Source organism: Pleurodeles waltl, chromosome 4_1 (genome assembly GCF_031143425.1).
Source record: "Pleurodeles waltl isolate 20211129_DDA chromosome 4_1, aPleWal1.hap1.20221129, whole genome shotgun sequence".
Classification (NCBI taxonomy): Eukaryota; Metazoa; Chordata; class Amphibia; order Caudata; family Salamandridae; genus Pleurodeles; species Pleurodeles waltl.
Genome location: NC_090442.1, coordinates 948,655,095 through 948,676,479, shown reverse-complemented (window position 1 = coordinate 948,676,479; position 21,385 = coordinate 948,655,095).

Genomic DNA, 21,385 nt, shown 5'->3' with positions numbered 1-21,385 from the left:
ATTTTTAAACACTCCTAGCTGAAGCAGCATGTTGTTTTTTTTGCATTTAAACTTTATTGCTTATGACAATCACTTTTACTAAACTTTGCACTGTGCTAATTGTTTTAAAGTACATTTCATCATAATTAGTGTTACTTTTTTAACAAAGATCGATACATGTGCATCATATATTTGATAGTCTAATCCCTTCACAAATCCAATAGGTCGACTTTTTAAATTTTGGTTTTCTGAATTTTTTTACAAAGTCAGTAGGTATGTAAAATGACACACAGGCCCTACGCTCACCCCCTCTCACTGCCCATGGCTCAGGCACAGGGGGTGATTGGCACCAGCAGGGGTTGGGCACCAGCAGGGGTTGGGCACATGGTCTACCCTACAGCTAACACCACACAGCACATTGGCTGCTGCCTTTGAGGGGTTGGAATAATGTTTTGACCACAGACCCTGTGGCAGAAACCATGCTGTACACAGTGTTGGGTTAGCAATAATTAGAGTAATACAATCGTATTTTATTTTTACTTTATGTTAAAAAAAACCTTCTAAAAATTCATATAAATAATCAAAGACAAAGTTATGAAATAGGTATTTATTTTATTTTATTTATTTATTTATTTACTTATTTGAGGTGTTTCATATAGTGCAAATATGGCCCATTTGGGCATCAGAGCACCGTACAAATAGCAGAGAGGTTATACATACAGGAAGAAATGAAATAAGGAATAAGCAAGCAGTAGGGATGGCACATATAGCTTATTTGGTATTAAAAAAACCTTGGAAATTCACCAAAAAAAGCAAAGGTTATACTAAATTTATGGTTAGGTGAAAATGTTAGTTGCAGCATAACGTTTTAAACTAACAAAACAACTGAAATTAACCAGTTAGAGCTATCTCAAGTACCTGTAATTCAAGCCCTGAAAACTTTATAACTCATGCCCTCACCATGCACAGCAATTTATCTCTCATATTACATCACTCATGACATGTTGTATGACATCATTAGTAAAATGACTGCAACATCTGAAATTACATTACTAATGACAAGATTGTGCAAGGGGAAGTGCAAGTTGTAGTTACTTCAGTTAGCTCTATCTGGTGAATTTCAAGGGATTCTGATTTTAAAAATTACGATTTAATTGACATATGCTCCTACTGCAACATTACTTTAGACTTTGGTATTTCAGGTTGCTGCAGTGTAGTTATAGAAGGTACATTTATATGGGAATTTGATTTTTTGTTTGCTAATACCTTTGGTGCTGTTTGATTCATTTTCATAACACTTTTAAAAAAAGAATCTCATCCATCTGAGCTCTTTCCTGGAAAGCCTAAAATGAATTACACCAAATTTGTCAAAAAGCTAGAACTTGGCAGTCCTTTACTAGCAGGGCAGTTCTTCTTCTGTAATTTCCAGAAGCCCAGCCGTGTTCGGAAGAGTAGCTCTGGATGTTCAGTCTTATATCTGGTGCCAGCCTATATGTGGGGTGTGGGGGATTCCTTATACTAACCCCACATCTAACTCTGGATAGTCCTTCCCTTGTCGAGGCTCAAAGTCATCTGAGATAACAGAAAGCAAGCAGACCTGGTGTCAGATTCCTTTGTGTGGAAAGGAAGCAAAGTCCTTTGAAGTGAAAGTGGGGCTGAGTACAGACCTTCCCAGTCACCCCGCCAGACTAGCCGAACCTATCTATGCCTAAGCCCTGTTTTTGTCATTGTCTGTAAGCAAAGAGTCATTCAAAGTCATGTGACCCATGACACTGGCAGAAGGCACACATAGTTAGGAATAGAAAACGACAACTTTCTTAAAGTGGCATTTTAAGAATTGTCACCTAAAATCTGACTTTAACATTAAAGAGGATTTTAACTTAATATATTTGAATATACACTGCATATTTCTATCTGCTACCAATTCATAGTCATCACTTTTTAAATCCAATAAGGTAACCCAACGTCATTAAAGTTAGAGAGATTCCTTACAACTTACATATAAAACATAAGTACACATGTCCTACTTTTTAAGTGCAGTCCACCCTGTCCTATGAGTCTTTATGGCTCCCAGAACGTGGTTTTTCAGTAATAAAGAGGACCATTAAGGCTTAGCAAAAGGTTTGTTTTGTCAGGTCAAAATGGAAGTTTGAAATTGCACTACAGCTACATTGACAGGTGTCATAGTACCCTAATTTGATTCCCTCAGGCGCAGAAGATCAATCCTCAGTTCCAACCCAGACTAATCACAACGAAATAGATTCTCTGTATTGAGAACCCTGGAAGGGGAAAGGGAAATGGGATTTAGAGAGACTACCTCAGAGAAGGTGTTTCATCAAATACTCGGTTTGCCGCCTCACTTCTTGTTTGACTGGATAACGGCTGGATAACGGCACCTGAAAGATCACAATTACAATTACTAGGGACACACTATTGAATTATATTATTCTTTCTCATTGACTAACAATTAATTTCACTGACAAAAATATCACACTCACCCTGAGTTCCCTGAGGGATTGCCTCTCTCTTTCTGTGTAAATGTTTGATATTGAATAATAGGTAATGAGTTTCTTAGAAATTGTTCTCAGTTTAACAAGAAGATTAGTCTGCTTTTCAACCTTTGTGATGATATTTACATTTTGAGTTTGTTTGTCTACTCGTTTTCAATTATTTTGAATGGTTGTTATATATATATATATATATATATATATATATATATATATATATATATATATATATATAGTTAAGAGTCAATCATTGTTGTATGAAGCGTAGGAAGAATTTCCTCTTGACTGTCTTATAATGACTTTTTTTGTCAAGAATAAATTATATGCCTCTTTGAAAAAACATTGTATTAAACTTTCTTCTGTAACTTTCTTGAACTCCTGTTGTTTGTATATTGATGGCTAGATCAAATTTGTTGTTAGTATATCTTAATATTCTCTAAATGTTCTTAACAGTCCATTCTAGCTGGATACTCTTTAATGTACTCGAAAAAACCTTCTGTCTCTGTAAGTGCTTTTACACCATGAAATATTATTATCTGCGGTTAACTCATTTGTTTGTAAAATAATTGGAAAGTCAAGTTTTCTTCAAAAAAGACGCTTGCCTCACAATACGCACTCTATTTGTGCATCTGGATTCCTGTCAGGTCACAGTTGAAGTGCGAAACTCTCAAGCGACGTGCGCATATCATAGCAACAAAACTGAGTGCAACACTAGAACTACAACTTAACCTTTGGACTTCTCGTCAGCCATATTGGATTCTTTACTTCTGCATTTTCTTTGCAACGTGTGCAGCACAACTCAGCAAACCTTCTTCCAACAAGGATGTCGCAGTCTCCGCTGTGGATACTTCTTTGCCCACAGTCTTATTGCTTTTCTTTTACTTTTCACTGCTACTACATGGGAGGTTTGAGAGTTCTTGATAACAGGCCTGAGAAATATTTTGAAGGGCTATTTTAGTGGGTGGTGTGGGTGACACAATGGGAGCAGCAGAAAGCAGAGAGCACTACCCACTCTCATGGAAGTTCTTATTGCTAAAGCAGAAGAACCTGGAATGACCATCATCACAGATCACTGGTGTGGTCAGTTTCAGTGCCACAGTAAAGTGCATTGCCTGTAGGGAGTTGGACCACCTCAACATCTCCTATCTGCATTAGCCATCTGAGGGTTCTAAGGTATATCTGAACCCAGAAGTGAGTCCCAAACAAGTGTGGTCTTCTTCTTCTTCAGTGCCCAGACCACTGCACAGGCTTCCCTTTCAATTGCACTTCAACCCTGTTTCCTGGGAAGTAGCCGCCTACGTATGAAGCCAACAGGCTGGTCTAGCCCCTCTTTACTCTTTACTCAGCTGTGAGAGCACAGCCCCTAAGGCATGCTTGGAGGCATCCATCTGGGCAATTAATTCCTTAGAGATGTCAGGGGTCTTGAGCATGGGTGTTGTGCACATGGCATCTTTAAGGTGTCAAATGTGTGTTGGCACGCCTCCTTTCAGATCATCTTTCTTGACTGCTTTTCAGAAGTTCAATGTTTCAAGTGAGCAACAATGGTGCCATAACTCTTGATGAATCTCCTGTACTATCTGGTGAGGCCCAAGAAGGCTGTTACCCCAGTCTGGGTCTTGGTGGATTCCCAAGCTAAGAAAGTCTGAATTTTCTCCTGGAGGGGCTGGAGCTTGCCCCCTCCAAATTGATGTCCCAATTAGACCATTGATCCTTACTGCCCATGGTGGACAGGGCTCCCTTCGGCCTCCCTTTGGTGGGACTGGAAGCACTTCATGGAGGTGGAACAGGTGGTCCTCCCAGTTGGAGCTGAATACTGTAACACTGTCTCTATAGGCAGAATTGAAAGCCTCCATCTCGGTCAGGACCCGCATGACCAACCTCCAAAGGTGGCAGGCGCATTCTTTAACCCAAAGGGCATCAGACTAAATTGAACCTGGCCCTCAGGTACAGAATGTGGACCTCTCCTTAGCCCTCTTAGTTAAGAAAATTCTCCAGTTTCTGGATTTTAAGTCAAACCTGCTCAGGAATGTGTCAACTCCTTACTGTTTAATGTTCTCATCTGCTCATGGTATGGGGTGAATATTAATTTCCAATGACTAAAATGAGTTTTTTGCAATCCACACAGAACCAGAACTCTGGAGTGGTGCCCGATGGGTGGTCTTGGTACTAGAATCACTGGACAAGATCATGGGCTATTGGACTGCTCAATCATCCCTACCTCCATCATCTTGGCACCTCTTCCTTAATGCTGGCCACCACCTTGTCATACTGCCTGTATGATTTTATTGTAAACAGGCACTGTCCCCAGTGTCATTATCATGGGTGCACCAAGTGGTGAGCCCTGGAGTCAATGAGGAAAGAGAGGCCGGACCCAAGCAAGCAGTGACAGTCCCTCAGTTGCTCAGAGTTAGGGACGGGGACAGGATGATATCTTCCACTGTCCCATCCTGCACCTTAGAAGATAGGAGTTTGGGGAGAGGTTCACTCTAGTCATTTACCTCATCAACTGTAGGGGTGGATGGATCTTGCTGAGTTTCTGTCCACAGAATTCCACAGAGTTTCTTAAATATTCTGTGAGATTTCATGGATTTCTGCGAAAGGGGTGGAAATTGGCATGTTGCAGTCCCCATGTAGATTTTTAGTTTCTGTAGCTTATTCTGTGCTGAGAAATCACAGTGAACAGCACTTTAATGGTGTGCCAGAGGGCACTGCCGCTCTAGTTGGTTTTGGTACTGCTCGAGAAGATTTACTACTCAAGTTGCAGCTTTCTCAATGTGAATGGTTGCAACTACCTGTGACTGCTCGCTTAAAGAAAAATGTGCAGAGTGAACTCCTAGCACTCAGGAGTCTCTTCAAGAGTCACCAATCCTTATTCGCCAACTTACCTTTGGTGAGCTGCACACAATAAAAAATTCAGTTTTACATGCATAATGCAAAATGGCCAAAACTCTGCCAACTCCACCAGCGGAGCGGTATTTATCACCCACTCCTTATCATTTGTTACCAGGAGCATGGATACCTCTGACCTGTTGAAGTGGGGCTTGAAGCAATTTATATGCAGGGCTATTAAGGGGTTCTTGAGGGTCTTGTGACCTACCAAGTAGGTGACATACCCCTTGCACTCCTTTACCTCACAGTGTCCGGTCCACAAGTTCTGCAAGGCCCAAGGCTGAAACTCAACCAGAATGGCCTTCTGACCATGCCAGAGTTTTATTACTTCCTGGCTGACTACCATATTTTCAGTCTCTTTTTTCCAAACATGCTTCACCTGTTTCCTGAGAGACAACATGTAGCTTACCTCATCCTTGAATACTTGCTTGGGAGCTTTTCCTCACCACTCCTTCACAAGGTGTAGACACCCTCTGACAGGGTGACAATACAGAAACTCAATGGGGTTGAAACATAATCCTTTCTGTAGCACTTCGTTATAAGCAAACAACAGGGAAGGTAAGAGAATGTCCCACTTCCACCACAAGGGCTCTTACAAGCCCATGATCTTGCCTTTGTGGTCTGCAAAGGTCTTGTTCAATCTCTCAACAAGCTCATTGGTCTGAGGATGACAGGGTGTGTAGAACTTCTAGTTACTCCCTACTCACCCAAAATTGACTTCATTTACACTGACATGAAGTTGGTTCTTAATCAGACACTATTTCCTTGGGGAAACCTACTTGGGTAAACATCCCCATTTGTTCCCTGATCACTATGGGTGCTGTCACTGTCTGTAGATGACAGGTGGCATAGTCCACCAAGAACAGGATGAACCTGTTGCCAAGGCAGTCATGAGGTCCATGGGCCCAACAATGCCAATGCCTACCCTGTCAAAGGGGGTGCCTACAAAAGGAATGTAAACCGGTTGAGTCTTCTCCTTCCCCTTTGACTGGACTTCCCACTAACTTGGCAGGTAGGACAAGATTTGTAGAAATGATCTGAGTTTGCTTTCCTCCAGAGCCAGCAGACGTGGGTGACAAGCCTAACCTGGCAAAGGTCTTGTCTTTCCCAGATGTCCTGCCAGGCACAGTCAGAAGGCCCTGTAGTACAGGGGATCACCACCAGTAGGCTTGGGAACCTTAGGTTTTCCATATAGGAGATCATTCTCCCACTAAACCATGCTATCGCCAAAGATGTAGCCAGATACCTGGGTCTCAGCCTGCATCATAGTTCCTCAAGAGTAGGGAACTCTTTCCAGGCTTTACAGAAATCTGTCCTGGAAAGCTCCCTTCAGCTTGCCATGCAGCCAGCTCAGGTAAGTCCCCCCAAAGCATCAATGTCCTTCCCTGTAGGTTCCAGGGCATCACTCTCAGGTTCCACCTCCTCCTTGGAAATAGGAGTCTCAGAAGCTGGCTTCCCATTGCCTTGTGCTCCTGCAGGTTTTTGGCAGATACCTGGGACATCCTTCCAGGCTCCAGGTCCTTCTTACCTTCCTCTCGGGCTGCCATGAACTGTGTGACCAGGCACATCCACTCAGGTAACCCAAACATCTTTAGGTGGGAACAGAGCTACACATCCTTCTAGATGGCGCACTCTATACTGTTTCAAAGAAGACAATCCACATGCATTTCTGGACTCATCTCTGCACTTAATAAACGTAAGATCCCTCCCCATTCAAACAGAACTAGAGCCATGGGATAGTGACTCCCACAGTTGTCTGCTAGTAGAACCTGAAAGAATGCTTTAGGGATCACCTGCAGTTGTCCCTGATAGTAATCATTCTGTCTCCAATGTCTCTAAGAGCCTTTACCCGCTGCCCATTGATGGTGACTCACTGCCTGTACTTTAGATCTTTGTAGTGTGGGCCTTTTGCACAATTTGCAGTCACCCAGGGACACTAGGGTGATCTCTTTTATTCCCCCTATGCTAAAAAGGGCTGCCTCTTCCACCAGGAGATGCATTCGGCATCTGCCGGTGGCTGCCCACCAGTAGGAGGCTGAGGTCTTCTAGGGCTTTTGGGGTCTGCTCGCTGTGCCTGTAACTGTAGAACTTGTAGCATTAGGAGAAGAACACTCCTGAGCATTCTTTCTCAGGCAAACCACTCATATTTTTATCAGTTTGGTACTGGGAATCATTCCCGCAACCTATTTTGGGAGCATCTTGAACTGGCCCCAAGGATAGTCATCACTGTAGCATGATGACCAAGCCAGGCACCATCAGCTTTCATCACTGTTGTGTGAAGAAATGATTGGACATCGCAGATAGTTGTTGCTGAAGTTTTGCATTGGCAGTCACCGTGGGCTGTTGTTGCTGTAGCGTGAAGTGTAACTCTGACCTTGCTGGTTGTCATTGGTGGTTGCTGTAGCACAAAGAGCAGGTCCCTCCAAAGTGTTGCAGTAGTCACAGAAAGGAGAGTCTTGAAGCAAAAAGCCCATTTGTCAGGAGCCTAAACTTGATGCCAGTCAAGAATCCAGGTCCTTAGAAGCCATTCCAGTAGAGGCCCGCAGGGGTCAAGCAGGTCCGGTTTGAGGTCCAAGCAGGTTTCAGTTGCAGCAGGTCAGCTGGGCAGTTGCAGGGAGGTCTCTGGTTCATGCTATGTACCTGAAGCTCACACAGGGGTTCAGCCTAATGGTACTTGGAGTCACGCAGGTTACCCTGGGATGAAGGCAAGCAAGTCCAGTCTCAGGCAGCAAGGCAGTCCTCAGCAGCATGGTAGTCCTCTGGCTGCAGTGCAGGACATGTCTACTTTTTAAATACAGTCAACAAATGCCAAGGCACACATGAATTAAAACTGGATTCATGCTAATTTTTCTCGGACTGCATTGTACCTGATTGCTTGGAAGAGGGCTTTACTGTATACGGACATGGACTTTGTTTTCTTTTAATTCACGTGTGCCTCGGCATTTGTTGACTATGTTGTGTTTCTCTTAGAGAAACATTGGAGGAGTGGGGAGGATCCTCCTGCCAGGAGCACCGTGTTTATAATTGACTGATTCATATAACAACTTGGTGATTCACTGTGAGCGCCTAGTCCTATAAACCTTCTTCCCTGTGTTGCTTTTTCCTTTTTACTACTTTTTAGATACATTCTACTCTGCCCTATAAGCCTTTAGGGCCTAATTTAGGGATGACTTATAACTTAAAAAGGAATGCTTAGGCCTGGCAAAAGGTTTATTTTGCCAAGTCGAAATGGCAGTTTAGAAATGCACTACAGGCTGCAGTAGTAGGTTGAGACTTGCCTAAAGGGCTACTTTGGTCAGTGGCATAACGAGTGCTGCAGGTCTACTAATTGCATTTAATGTACAGGCCTGGGGGACATGTAGTACTATTTACTAGGGACTTACAAGTAAATTGAATGTGTTAATTAGATGTAAGCACACTTTAGGAGAAGGCACAAACACTTTAGCCCTGGATAGCAGTGGTAAAGTGCACAGAGTGATAATGCCAACAAAACCAAATTCAACAAAACAGGAGAAGTGAATGCAACATGTTTGGTTTAGGAGAATACCACGCCAAGGATGTGAGGTATTTTTTTTTAATTCAACCAATTTTATTGAAGTTTGAATTAAATGGAGAATACACAATGGAAGGTTGACAATACAGTCACAGAATTGAAGGAGCCATGACAAACATAAAAGATAATAGTTGTAAGGCCTGCTATACTTGGAGTGGTTTCCCCTAACTTTTTGCCTTCTGACCTCTTTTCTGACTTCATTTTTGCTGGCTTTAGGATTCTGTGCACTTTACCACTGCTAACTAGTGCTAAAATGCACGTGCTCTGTACTCTAAGACATAGTGATATTGGCTTATCCGCAATTGGCATTTTCAATTTAATTGTAAGACCCTAATAAAGTCCACTATATGTGCTCAGGTCCTGTGTAGTAAATGTTACTAGTGGGACTGCAGCACTAATTATGCAACCTGCTACAGTAGCACTGTAGCATGTCTCAAGCCTGCCCCTGCAGAGCCTGTATTTGCAGTTTTAGACTGCCCTTTTCACCTGGCAAGTGTACTCACTTGCCAATCCCAAGCTTTCCTTTTTTATTACATATAAGCCACCCCCAAGGTAGGCCCTGATTTGCCTTGGGGGCTGGGTGAAGTGTATTTAAAATGTTGGACATGTACATTTAAGTTTAACATGTCCTGGTAGTAAAAAAACGTTTCAAATTTTTTTTTTTCACTAGTGCAAGGCTTATCTCTCCCATAGGTTAACATTGGGGTTACATTGAAGCAACCTTAAAACATAACTTCCAACTGGGAAAAAGATAGAAATTTCAAGTTTGGTATCTTTTGACTCACAATTTAATATCACAACTTATGGTGAAGTTGGATTTCAAATTGTAAGTCTGAAAATGCCAACACCTTAGCCCCACTCAAGAAACCCACCGCCAACCAAGAAAAGAAAAAATCAGCATGGTTCACAGCCGAACTGACCACCTCCAAACGCACCTGCCAGAAACTCAAGAAGAAATGGATCCTCGAGCGCACACCCGACAACCTTGCTACCCTCAAGGACGCCAACCGTGAACACTACCAACGGGTCCGACTCGCCAAGCGCGCCCACTTCACAGAATGCCTCAACAACAACGCCCACGACTGCAAAGAACTCTTCTGCATCGTGAAGGAGCTCTCCAACCCTAACGCCAACGTCAACGACGTCCCTCCCTCCCAGAAACTCTGCGACGAGCTCTCTACCTTCTTCCACCAGAAAATCGCAGCCATCCACGACAGCTTCAACACCGCACCTCCGCCAGACCCCACCCCCGACGACTCCTCCCACGCCTGCCGCCTCACCACCAGGACCCAAGTAGACGACGCCGAAACCCTAACAACCATGAATTCCATCCACTCAGGCTCTCCCACGGACCCGTGCCCACATCACGTATTCAACAAAGCCGACGCCACCATCGCCCCCAAACTCCACAAGATGATCAACCTCTCCTTCAACTCCGCCACCTTCCCAGACAGCTGGAAGCACGCAGAAATCCAACCCCTCCTCAAGAAACCCAAGGCTGACCCCAACGATCTCAAAAACTTCGACCGATGTCTCTCCTCCCTTTTCCAGCGAAAGTCATAGAGAAGATCGTCAACGCACAGCTCGCCCACTTCCTAGAAGTCAACTCCATCCTAGACACCTCACAATCTGGATTCAGACGAAACCACAGCACTTAGACCGCACTCCTCGCCGCCACAGATGACATCAGACAACAAATGGACAACGGCGAAACCTCAGCCCTCATCCTCCTCGACCTATCTGCCGCTTTCGACACAGTCCGCCACCGCACCCTGCTAACCCGTCTCCACGAAGCCGGCATCCAAGACAAAGCCCTCAACTGGATCTCATCCTTCCTCTCCGACAGAACCCAGAGAGTCCGACTCTCACCCTTCCTCTCCAAAGCCACCAACCTCATCTGCGGCGTCCCCCAAGGCTCCTCTCTTAGCCCAATGTTGTTCAACGTCTACATGGCCCCCCTCGCACGACTGGCCCGTCAACACAACCTCAGCATCATCTCCTACGCCGACGACACCCAGCTCGTCCTCTCCCTGACCAAAGATCCGCTCACCGCCAAAACCAACCTCCACGAGGGACTAAAATCCATCGCCGAGTGGATGAGCAACAGCCGCCTGAAGCTCAACTCCGACAAGACGGAAGTCCTCATCCTCGGACGCACCCCCTCGGCCTGGAACGACTCCTGGTGGCCCACCGCCCTCGGACCCCCACCCACCCCAGCCAGCCACGCACGAAACCTCGGCGTCATCCTCGACTCTGCTCTCACCATGTCCAAACAGATCAACGCCGTCTCCTCTTCTTTTTTCAACACCCTCCGCATGTTCCGCAGGATCTTCAAGTGGATTCCAACAGGAACCAGGAAGACGGTGACTCAAGCCCTCGTCAGTAGCAGACTTGACTACGGCAACGCACTCTACACAGGCATCCCAACGAAAGACATCAAACGACTCCAACGCATCCAGAACGCATCCGCCCAGCTGATCCTCGACATACCCCGCCGATGTCACATCTCCCCCCACCTGAAGGACCTCCACTGGCTCCCTGTGGAAAAAAGGATCACCTTCAAACTCCTCATCCACGCACACAAGGCACTACACAACACCGGACCCACCTACCTGAACACCAGACTCAACTTCTACGTCCCCACACGTCAACTCCGCTCTGCCAACCTCGCCATCGTCCCCTGAATCCAGCGCAAGACCTCTGGCGGCAGATCCTTCTCCTTCCTCGCCGCCAAGACCTGGAACTCTCTCCCCACCTCACTACGCCAGACCCAGGACCTCCTCACCTTCCGGAGACTCCTCAAGACATGGCTCTTCGAACGCTAGCACCACCCCCCCCCACCCCCCCAGCGCCTCGAAACCCTGTCGGGTACATAGCGCGCTTTATAAATTCTTGATTGATTGATTGATTGAAAGTTGGCATTTTCTTACCTTCACTGTTCTGTGACTTTCCCTGACTTTGAATATACACGTCTACACGTCTAGGGTGGCTGACAGCTGGGCTTTGTTCATTCCCTCTAGACAATCACACACAAAGGGAAATGGGGTGTAACATTTGCATCCTGATGGCCCATCACTAGACTGATGGGTCTTCCTGGGCTAGATGAGACGGAGGAGCTGACACATACACCTGAATAGGACTGTGCCTCTCCCCACACAAAGGGCTGCATAACCCTGTGTAGTGTGTCTGGAGCCAGAGAAGGAAAGGCAGGGACCTTGGGCACTTCAAAAGCCTCTCTTTGAAGTTTCCCTCACTTCAAAGGCTCAACTGGGTGCAAGTCCTAGACCCTAAGCCCCACCAAATCAATGCACTTCTGGATCTGAAGGTCATTGTACCAGAAAGAAGGACTGCTGTTCTGCCAGGAGGGACTGCCATTCTGGTCAACTACATTGCTGTGTTGGCCTGCTGCCTCTTGTCTGGGATTGAAAAGGACTGGACTTTGCTCTCCACATCCTCCTCAGAACTAAGTGACTCCATGGGATTGCTGGCTTGTCGCCTGTCCATGCAGTCTCAGGGACATCAAAGACTGCCTGCAACTCTGCTCCTGCGACTGGACTCTGCCATCTATCCTACACTTGCATGAGGTGATAATCCAATACTGGGCATTAGAAGTGGGTCTTGCAGCTATTTGTCTGCAAGAATCGATGCATCAGAGCCCTGGCACCACTAGAAACCGACACAGTGCCTTCCGATGCTTTTCTGATTCTACGATGACGACGAGGGACCCAACTGTGAGGTGCGATGATGGCAGCGCCGATCCAAGGACATCTCTGCATGGCTCAACAATGACACTTTGCATACATCTCAATGGAGTTTGATGTAGATATGGGACCCGACTGCAAGGCTTGACACCAGTGCCTTTACCCGACTGCATGGTTCTGAACTGACACATCACTTTTGCATCACTCCTCAACCTCAATGCTTGAGCTATCCAAGGTACTTTTTCAGAAGGCTCTGCATGAGACCTTTTGTTGGCATGCTCTCAATCACAGTTGGCCTAAACTTTCAATTTACCCCAGACAAGAGTAACCTTTTAGCACCTATTGACATCAAAGAACTGCATTGCAGTTTATTCATTAAAATTCGTATCTAAGGATCTACATATTGGATTTTTGTTGTTTTGGTCTTGTGTTACTCAGATAAATATTCTTTATATTTCTAAAGTGGTGTGGAGTCTCAGGTACTATGGGAGTGTGTGGTTCTTGCTGCTGATTAACGTGTCAACTGGGCCTTGAAGGAGCTTTTTGAAATACTGATTACCTTACTTGCAATTCCCCAAGGGGGCAATCTCGCTGTCCAATCACCTTGTGGAGCCCGATATATTTGAACTAGATTTACTGTAATCACCCTCAGAGTTGCGCATGTGTTCTAAGGCACTAGGATAGCATATTTGCTTTTAAATATGTATCACTTGAGAATTATTGATTGGATGCTTTATTTTCCTACACTGGTGTAAAGTCTTTTTGTGGTGTTTTTCACTGAGTTACTGTAATTTAAGTGTTGCCTATATACTTTATACATTGTCTCCTAAGTTACTGCCTGACTGCTCTGTGCTAAGTTGCCAGGTGGCGACGACAGGTTATTTTAGGGTGTGTATTTGACTTACCCTGACTAGGATTGTGGTCCCTACTTGGACAGGGTGCATACCTTTGCCAACTAGAGACCCAATTTCTAACAATAGCCATGTGCAAATTCCATAACATATAATCCGAAAGAGTGAATACAATCATATAAAGAATCATAAAAACAATAGTTAGGACACTGAATGGAAGCTCCTGAAAGGTAGACAAACTAATCTTAGTAGTAAGTGCACTGTACAACAACGGAAAGGAAAGGAAAGGAAAGGAAAGGAAAGGAAAGGAAAGGAAAGGAAAGGCAAGGAAAGGAAAGGAAAGGAAAGGAAAGGAAAGGAAAGGAAAGGAAAGGAAAGGAAAGAGACACATTGTGTAAAAACAAAAGAAGAAAAACAGGTAGAGTGAGGACAGGGGAGGCTGGTACCCTTTGTAAGTGGTGGGCCAAGTGAAGTGCCCCATTACTTCCCAAAAATTAAAACACCCACCTCCCTCGAAAATCCCAAAATAAAATGCCCCCTCCCTCCACAACTCCAAATAAAAACATAACACTAAACACAAAATAAAACACAGCCACTATGCTTGCATGTATTCCTCACTTGAGGAGGAGCTCCCCCAACCAACCCAGACACTGCTCTCATGCTGTTAACCAGCATGAGAGAAGTGCCTCGATTGGATGGAGTGGTCTGGCTGGATGCTCCATCAGGCCCTGGAGGCCTGTGCTTGGTCTCCATCCAGTTGCCTTAAGACAGCTGAGTGGAGAGCTTGGAAGTGTGCAGTTCACTTTGGCTAGTGCAAAACCTCCGGCTAAAGTGACATGCACACTTTGGAGCGTTCAGTCAGCCCTGCTTCAACATGCCCAGCATGCCTCTGGGGTTGGGTCTGGTGCTGCTCTAGTGCACACTGGGCAGGTAAAAATAAAATGGCAATGACTCTTTTCATTACCATTTTATTTTTGCCTATGATGCTAATACCAGGTGGGGAAATGTGGGGGTGATGCTCCCCCGCTCTCAAGACGAAACCACCACTATAATTCAGCTTTTTTAAGTAGCCAACCTCTACTGGTGAAATACACTGGGTCCATGTTGTGTCCACAGACGTTATTCCCATGTGCCTGGCAAATAGTCACATGCAAATTACAACTGTCTTGAGTAGTATTTTACTGTTTTATATTAGCCTGTATTATAGCAGCAGCTCACACACAACTTAGGCCCATAGTTATACTTTTTTTGCGCTAAGTTTTCATCCTTTTTTTAAGCAAAAGCGGCGCTAACTTACAAAATACAATTGTGTTTGGAAGTTTGCACCGCTTTTGCGTCAAAAAGTGACGCAAACGCGGCGAAAAAAAAGTATAAATATGGGCCTTAGTGCTGCCTGTTTTCCTATGTCGTCTACTTAATGAAACAACATGTGTTTTTTCATTAAACTAACACTGGCAAGGTCAGCAGGTCTGTTTTTTGCACTTAACATTTCATCGCATTAGTCCAAGGTCACTGAAGTTTTCCCATGTGGATACAGATGCTACCTGAGTTATTTCCCACTTGGCACTAATCGTAATATCTTTTGCTACAGTTTGCATTGCATAAATCACCAGTTATCTGTTCTCTAATACACCACGCATACTTTAAACACAACCCAAGAATTTCCATGTTCAAGCATCCTTTCAGCAAAGCACAGGGTTTTCTACAGAGGCGATCCAGGTAATGTATATTTATTGGACTGTATAGTTGATCCTCAGAGTTGGTTTAATGCAAGGGTTTACCATAAACGCATGTCAATGAGTCGTTCGAACGGCTGTTGGTCATTTAATTAATTTCAGTTCAATAGGTGCTGCTCTTTTTCAATCACCTCGTTCTTGGCTCTGTTCGGCAGAGACTAGGATGAAACACCAGAGGCCAAGTCTATCAACTGGGGCCGAGACTCTTTGAAAGAAAAACAAGCCATTAGCCGGATCAAAAAGGTGACAGCAAGATCAATTTTTGCTGAGGTTGTCTGATAAGTCGTCCAAGCCTGCATTAGCGTTCACTCGTTGTGTTCCTGTCACTGCCATCAATTCCTCCTCACAAGTGGTGGTGCAGTGATTACGGATGTGGGACAAGACCTGTCCCTAAGGTGCTAGGAGCCGAGAAACGGTAGTTCATCCGGAGGAAGGACCAGGAGCAGATGTTGATTATCATGCATAGGCGCGCAGTTCATATTGATTAATCAAGGCGCGAAAAGAGAGGCCTACCAGACCTTGGAAAGCGACAATTCAAGCAAGCTCCCTTTGGTGTCAAACGACTCTGCGCCCTTCAAAGACATTATGCTAATCTTACACACAAACTGTTTAACAACATAAGTCTGCAGAAATAAGTTAAATTGTTGAAATCTCCGCTCACTCAATTATAATTAACATGTACGCGTACAGCATTGGCTGTGACGTAGGGGCATGTGTGAGTCATTTTGACTCCCTATAATATGATATTTCTATACAAACAAGTCCCACTTCACTGGCTCATGTCTAGAAAGGTTTAGGGCCGTATTTATACTCCGTTTGCGCCGAATTTGCGTCGTTTTTTTCGACGCAAATTCGACGCTAAACTAACGCCAACTAACGCCATATTTATACTATGGCGTTAGAGGCGTATAGCGCCAAAGTTCCCGGAATGTGCGTCATTTTTTAGCGTGAACCCCTTCCTTGCGTTAATGATATGCAAGGGAGGCGTTCCCGTCTAAAAAATGACTCCCAGGCCTTTACGTGGTATTTATACTCCCGGGCAAAAGAGACGCCCGGGAGTGGGCGTGGCTAAAAACGGCGCATTTGCGCCGCTTTTTAACGCCTGGGTCAGGCATGGCGTTAAGGGACAAGTGGGCTCAAAATGAGCCCAGAGTGCCCTCCCCTGCCCCCAGGGACCCCCCCCTGCCACCCTTGCCCACCCCAGGAGGACACCCAAGGACGGAGGGACCCATCCCATGGACATTAAGGTAAGTTCAGGTAAGTATTTTTTTTTTTTTTTTTTGTGGCATAGGGGGGCCTGATTTGTGCCCCCCTACATGCCACTATGCCCAATGACCATGCCCAGGGGACAGAAGTCCCCTGGGCATGGCCATTGGGCAAGGGGGCATGACTCCTATCTTTACAATGATAGGAGTCATGTTGATGGGGGATGGGCGTCGAAAATAAATGGCGCAAGTCGGGTTACGATGATTTTTTCGACGTAACCTGACTTGCCCCATTTTAAGACGCCCATGCGCCATTTTCCCCCAACGCCGGCGCTGCCTGGTGTACGTGGTTTTTCTCGCGCACACCAGGCAGCGCCGGTCTGCTTGCGCCGGCTAACGCCATTCAATAAATACGGCGCCCGCATGGCGCTTCAGAATGGCGTTAGCCGGCGCAAAACTTTTTGACGCTAAACTGCGTTAGCGCAGTTTAGCGTCAAAAAGTATAAATATGGGCCTTAATATTAACACTGCAATGCAATGCTGACCACAGAATCTTGAGTAAGCATTACCAGCGTTAAATATGCATCAATAGATTGAGCTACAATTCTGAATATGATCTGAGAGCAATGTGCGTTGTTTCACCGCCGCATTGCGTTAAAATGGCTAACAAACAAGCACACTTACATACAGTCACTCGGTATTAAAGGAATCTAACGCAGGTAAATCCCCACTTGATTAATTTTAAGGTAATTGTTTTTTCAATTGTTTTAAAACGGTGTGCTCTTTTCTACAGGAAAAAAATGTATTCGGTTACTATTCTTGATTTCGTTACAGAATTCTGGATTTGAGTCTAGCAGCTCCAGTAAGAAGATTAAATGACATTGTCTGAAGGCAGCTACCGATAATAAAAACTGTACACTTTTTTACGCTCTTTTTGTTTTGCTCTCCATTCAGTGGCGGAGCAAGGGAGCTGTGTGCCCTAATCCAAGGACAGAATATGGCCACATGACATTGGTAGTAAAAAAACAGTCATAATTGGGGTGCACAAGGCCACTCGCCACCGTAATCCATGTGTCACTGCACCATTAATTCATACGCCCGTGTGCAGTGAAATCACAAGATTAAAATTCGAAACAAACAATTTTAACATCACCATGAACTTTTGTTTGCTATATTTTACAAAGAGAGTCGATACTTTATTCATATCTGGTTGCTCTTGTACAATTTAGAGATCCACTATTCATGTAACGTTTCAAAGAAGCTAGCCAATTTAGGTTAACTAACAGAAGTAGAGGCTCTTCCCACATCTCTACTGCTCGGGCTGAGTATAAATGTGGAGCCTAGGCGGAGACTAAGTGGGTGATTCTGACCCCGGCGGCCAGGGTCGGCGGGAGCACCGCCAACAGGCTGGCGGTGCCCCGCAGGGCATTCTGACCGTGGCAGTTCAGCCGCGGTCAGAAGAGGAAAACCGGCAGTCTCCCGCCGGTTTTCCGCTGCCCTTCTGAATCCTCCAAGGCGGCGCAGCTCGCTGCGCCGCCATGGGGATTCAGACACCCCATACCGCCATCCTGTTCCTGGCTGTTCGCCCGCCAGGAACAGGATGGCGGTATGGGGTGTCGTGGGGCCCCTGGGGGCCCCTGCAGTGCCCATGCCAATGGCTTGGGCACTGCAGGGGCCCCCGTAAGCGGGCCCCACTTTGAATTTCACTGTCTGCATTGCAGACAGTGAAATTCGCGACGGGTGCAACTGCACCCGTCGCACCTTCCCACTCCGCCGGCTCAATTCTGAGCCAGCGTCCTCGTGGGAAGGGTTTTTGCACTGGGCTGGCTGGCGGTCGCCCGCCAGCCCAGTGTAAAAGCCAAAATACCCTCAGCGGTCTTGCGACCGCAGAGCAGGATTTTGGAGGGGGGAAGTCTGGCGGGCGGCCTCCGCCACCCGCCAGACTTAGAATGACCCCCTAAGTGTGGATACAGTTTCCCCTCGTTCTGTGTGGCTGCCTGGTGTTTGCCATTCAGACTGTGGCTACATTGGTATACCGGCTTATAGCCGTTTTTCGATTAGATGGTGTAGAAATTAACATTACTGGTCCAATAGACCCTCCCACCATTCCTTGCAAAGATTTATTCTTGTTGTGGATCATGCAAGCAGGTACTGTCTAGTCAGTTCTCTGAAGAGCAGGCTACCTCAGAGGTAGCACAAGCATTGTTGTGAATATTTACCCGGATCACTCTCCCTAAAGAATTTCTTTCTGGCAGGGGACCTACTGCCTGATCACCTGCAAAAAGTTGACGTGAAAAATGCACGGAGTTAGCTGCAAGTCTCAACCTTACACCATCCCAAGACCAACAGTTTGGTTTCTCAGTTTAATAAAATGCTCAAACGCATACTGGCCTCTATGAAAGGCTCCCCTTAGATGAATGAGGCATGCTAAACCTCACCTTGTCTTCATTTTGCTTAGAGGAAAGTGCATCTAAAGTGTTAGACCTGTCAGCTCTTGGGGTGGCTTCCCCTGTCGTTTTAGCTTCTGCCCTCCTGTTATGATCCTATGCTGAACTTAGTTTTTGTTGGCTGTAGGAATATGAGCACTTAAACACTGTTGACCAGCGCTGAAGTGCAAGTGCTTTCTGTATAAATTGGGGTGGTGATTGGTTTTCTCCATGACTGGCATGTTTGATTTACTATTAAGTCCCTAGTAAAGTGCACTAGATACCCCCAGGGTCTGTACAGAAAATGTTACTAGTGGGCCTGCAGCACGTATTGTGCCACCCACATGAGAAGTCTTGTAAACATGTCTCAGACCTGCCACTGCAGTGTCTGTGTGTGCAGTTTTGAACTGCCAGGATGAACCGGCAAGTGTACCCACTTGCCAGGCCCACACCTTCCCTGTTCCTGCATGTAACCCCTAAGGTAGGCCCAAGGCAGCCCCATGGGCAGGGTGCAGCGTACTTAAAAGGTATAACATGCACTGATGTGTTTTACATGTCCTGATAGTGAAATACTGCTAAATTTGGTTTTCAGTGGTGCAAGGCCTATCTCTCCCAAATGATAACATGGCAATTGCCTTGAAATATATTTTAAGTGCAGTTTCCTATTGGGAGCAGATAGAGATGCCAAGTTTGGAGTCTCCGAACTCACAATTTAAAAATACATCTTTTAGTGAAGTTGTTTTTTGAATTGTAAGTTTGAAAATGCCACTTTTAGAAAGAGGGTATTTTCTTGCTTAACTATTCTGTGCCTCTGCCTGGCTGGGGAATACATGTCTGGGTCAGACTGACAGTCGGGCTGTTTGTGAATTCACTCTAGACAGTCTCACAACTGGGAGTTGAGGTGTGTCCTGCATAGCCTAATGAGTCTTCCTGGGATAGAGTGGAGAGAGGAGCTGACACTTGCACCTGAATAGGGTTGAACTTGCCCTTACATAAAGCAGTCTCCAACCCCCTAGAGTGTGTCGGAGGCCAGGACAGGGAGAGGCAAGGTCTTGTGCACTACAATGACTTTCCTTTGAAGTGTCCCTATTTCAAAGGCAGAACTGAGTAGAGGTATTGGACTGCTGATCTCACAACGTCTGACCAATTTTGGATTGAGAAGATCTGAATGCTTGAGGATAACCTGCCACTCTGCCTGTTGTTTTGATGTGCTGGCCTCCTGCTTATGCTTCTGCCTTGGTAGTGAAAGGACTGGACTTTGCTTTCTACATCCTGCTTTCCAACGTTCTCCAAAGGCTTGAATTGAGATTGCCTCCTGTTGTGAAGTCTCAGGTACATCAAAGACTTCATCTGCCTTTGCTTAGGCTCCTCAGCTGAAGGTTCAGACTTGCTAAATGGTGTCAAATCCAGTCCGAGGGCCCTTCGAAGTGAAAGCTGAAACTCAACGCACCTCTGTGTGCACATCAGAAAAACTGACACAGCATCTGTCTCGTAGCTGAAAATTCATTGCAACACCTGGAGAATTGATCCAGGACCTGCTCTCAACACAGTCCCTTCACACAGTGTGTTGGAATTTTTTAAACATCGACCTTCGGTGTTAAATCTTCAGCATTGCCGCAAGGACCTGATACTGCATTTTCAGAAATCGATTCATCCTTCTCCTACAGGGGAAAGAATTGACGCATCACCTACCCAGTGGGTAAAGAATCAACGCACTGCTCTCTTGTGAGTAAGGAATCAATGCATGGCTTGCTTTTCTGATGCATCACCTCTCTTACCGCTTTATTTTTGATGCATACCAGATACTTTGTGCTAAAACAACACATAAATTGATTCCTGTGGATTAAGCCTCTTTTTACTTTAAAAATTGATATCTTCTCTTGTGTATGTTGAATTTTTACTGTTTAGGTCTTGATTAATTTAAATAAATATTGGCTATTTTTCTAAACTGGTGTGAAGTCCTTTTGTGGTGTTCTTACTGTGTTACTGTATGTGTTTGTGCAAATACTTTACACATTGCCTCTGAGCTAAGCCTGAATGCTTGTGCCAAATTACCAAAGGGGTGAGCAGGGGTTATCTGAGATTTGTATCTCCATTCTCCCCACTAGAGTGAGGGTCCCTACTTGGACAGGTTGTAAACTGACTGCCTACAAGAGACCCCATTTCTAACATAAATGACATAGGATTCTGACCTTTTGAGCATTAAATATCATGAACAGCAATGTCTGTTTAGGGCTTCACAGAAACTCACTAAGAGATTTTGGGGGAGATTTACAAATATTTTGTGCTGGTTTAGCATCACAAAATTGACGCCAACCAGGACAAATTTTGTTTTCCTGATTTACTTTCCATTGCAAAACCTGTTTGGTGCAGGAAAGTACCCTAAAAGTAATGCAAAGCAGCACAGAGCATTGCTTTGCATTATTTAGCACCAAAGGGGCTTTCCATGGGTGGTTCTTGGGCATTGCAATGCAACCACCCATGCCTTTGGATGAAAACCCTATCTACAAACCATAGTAGACAGGGTTAACGCCATTT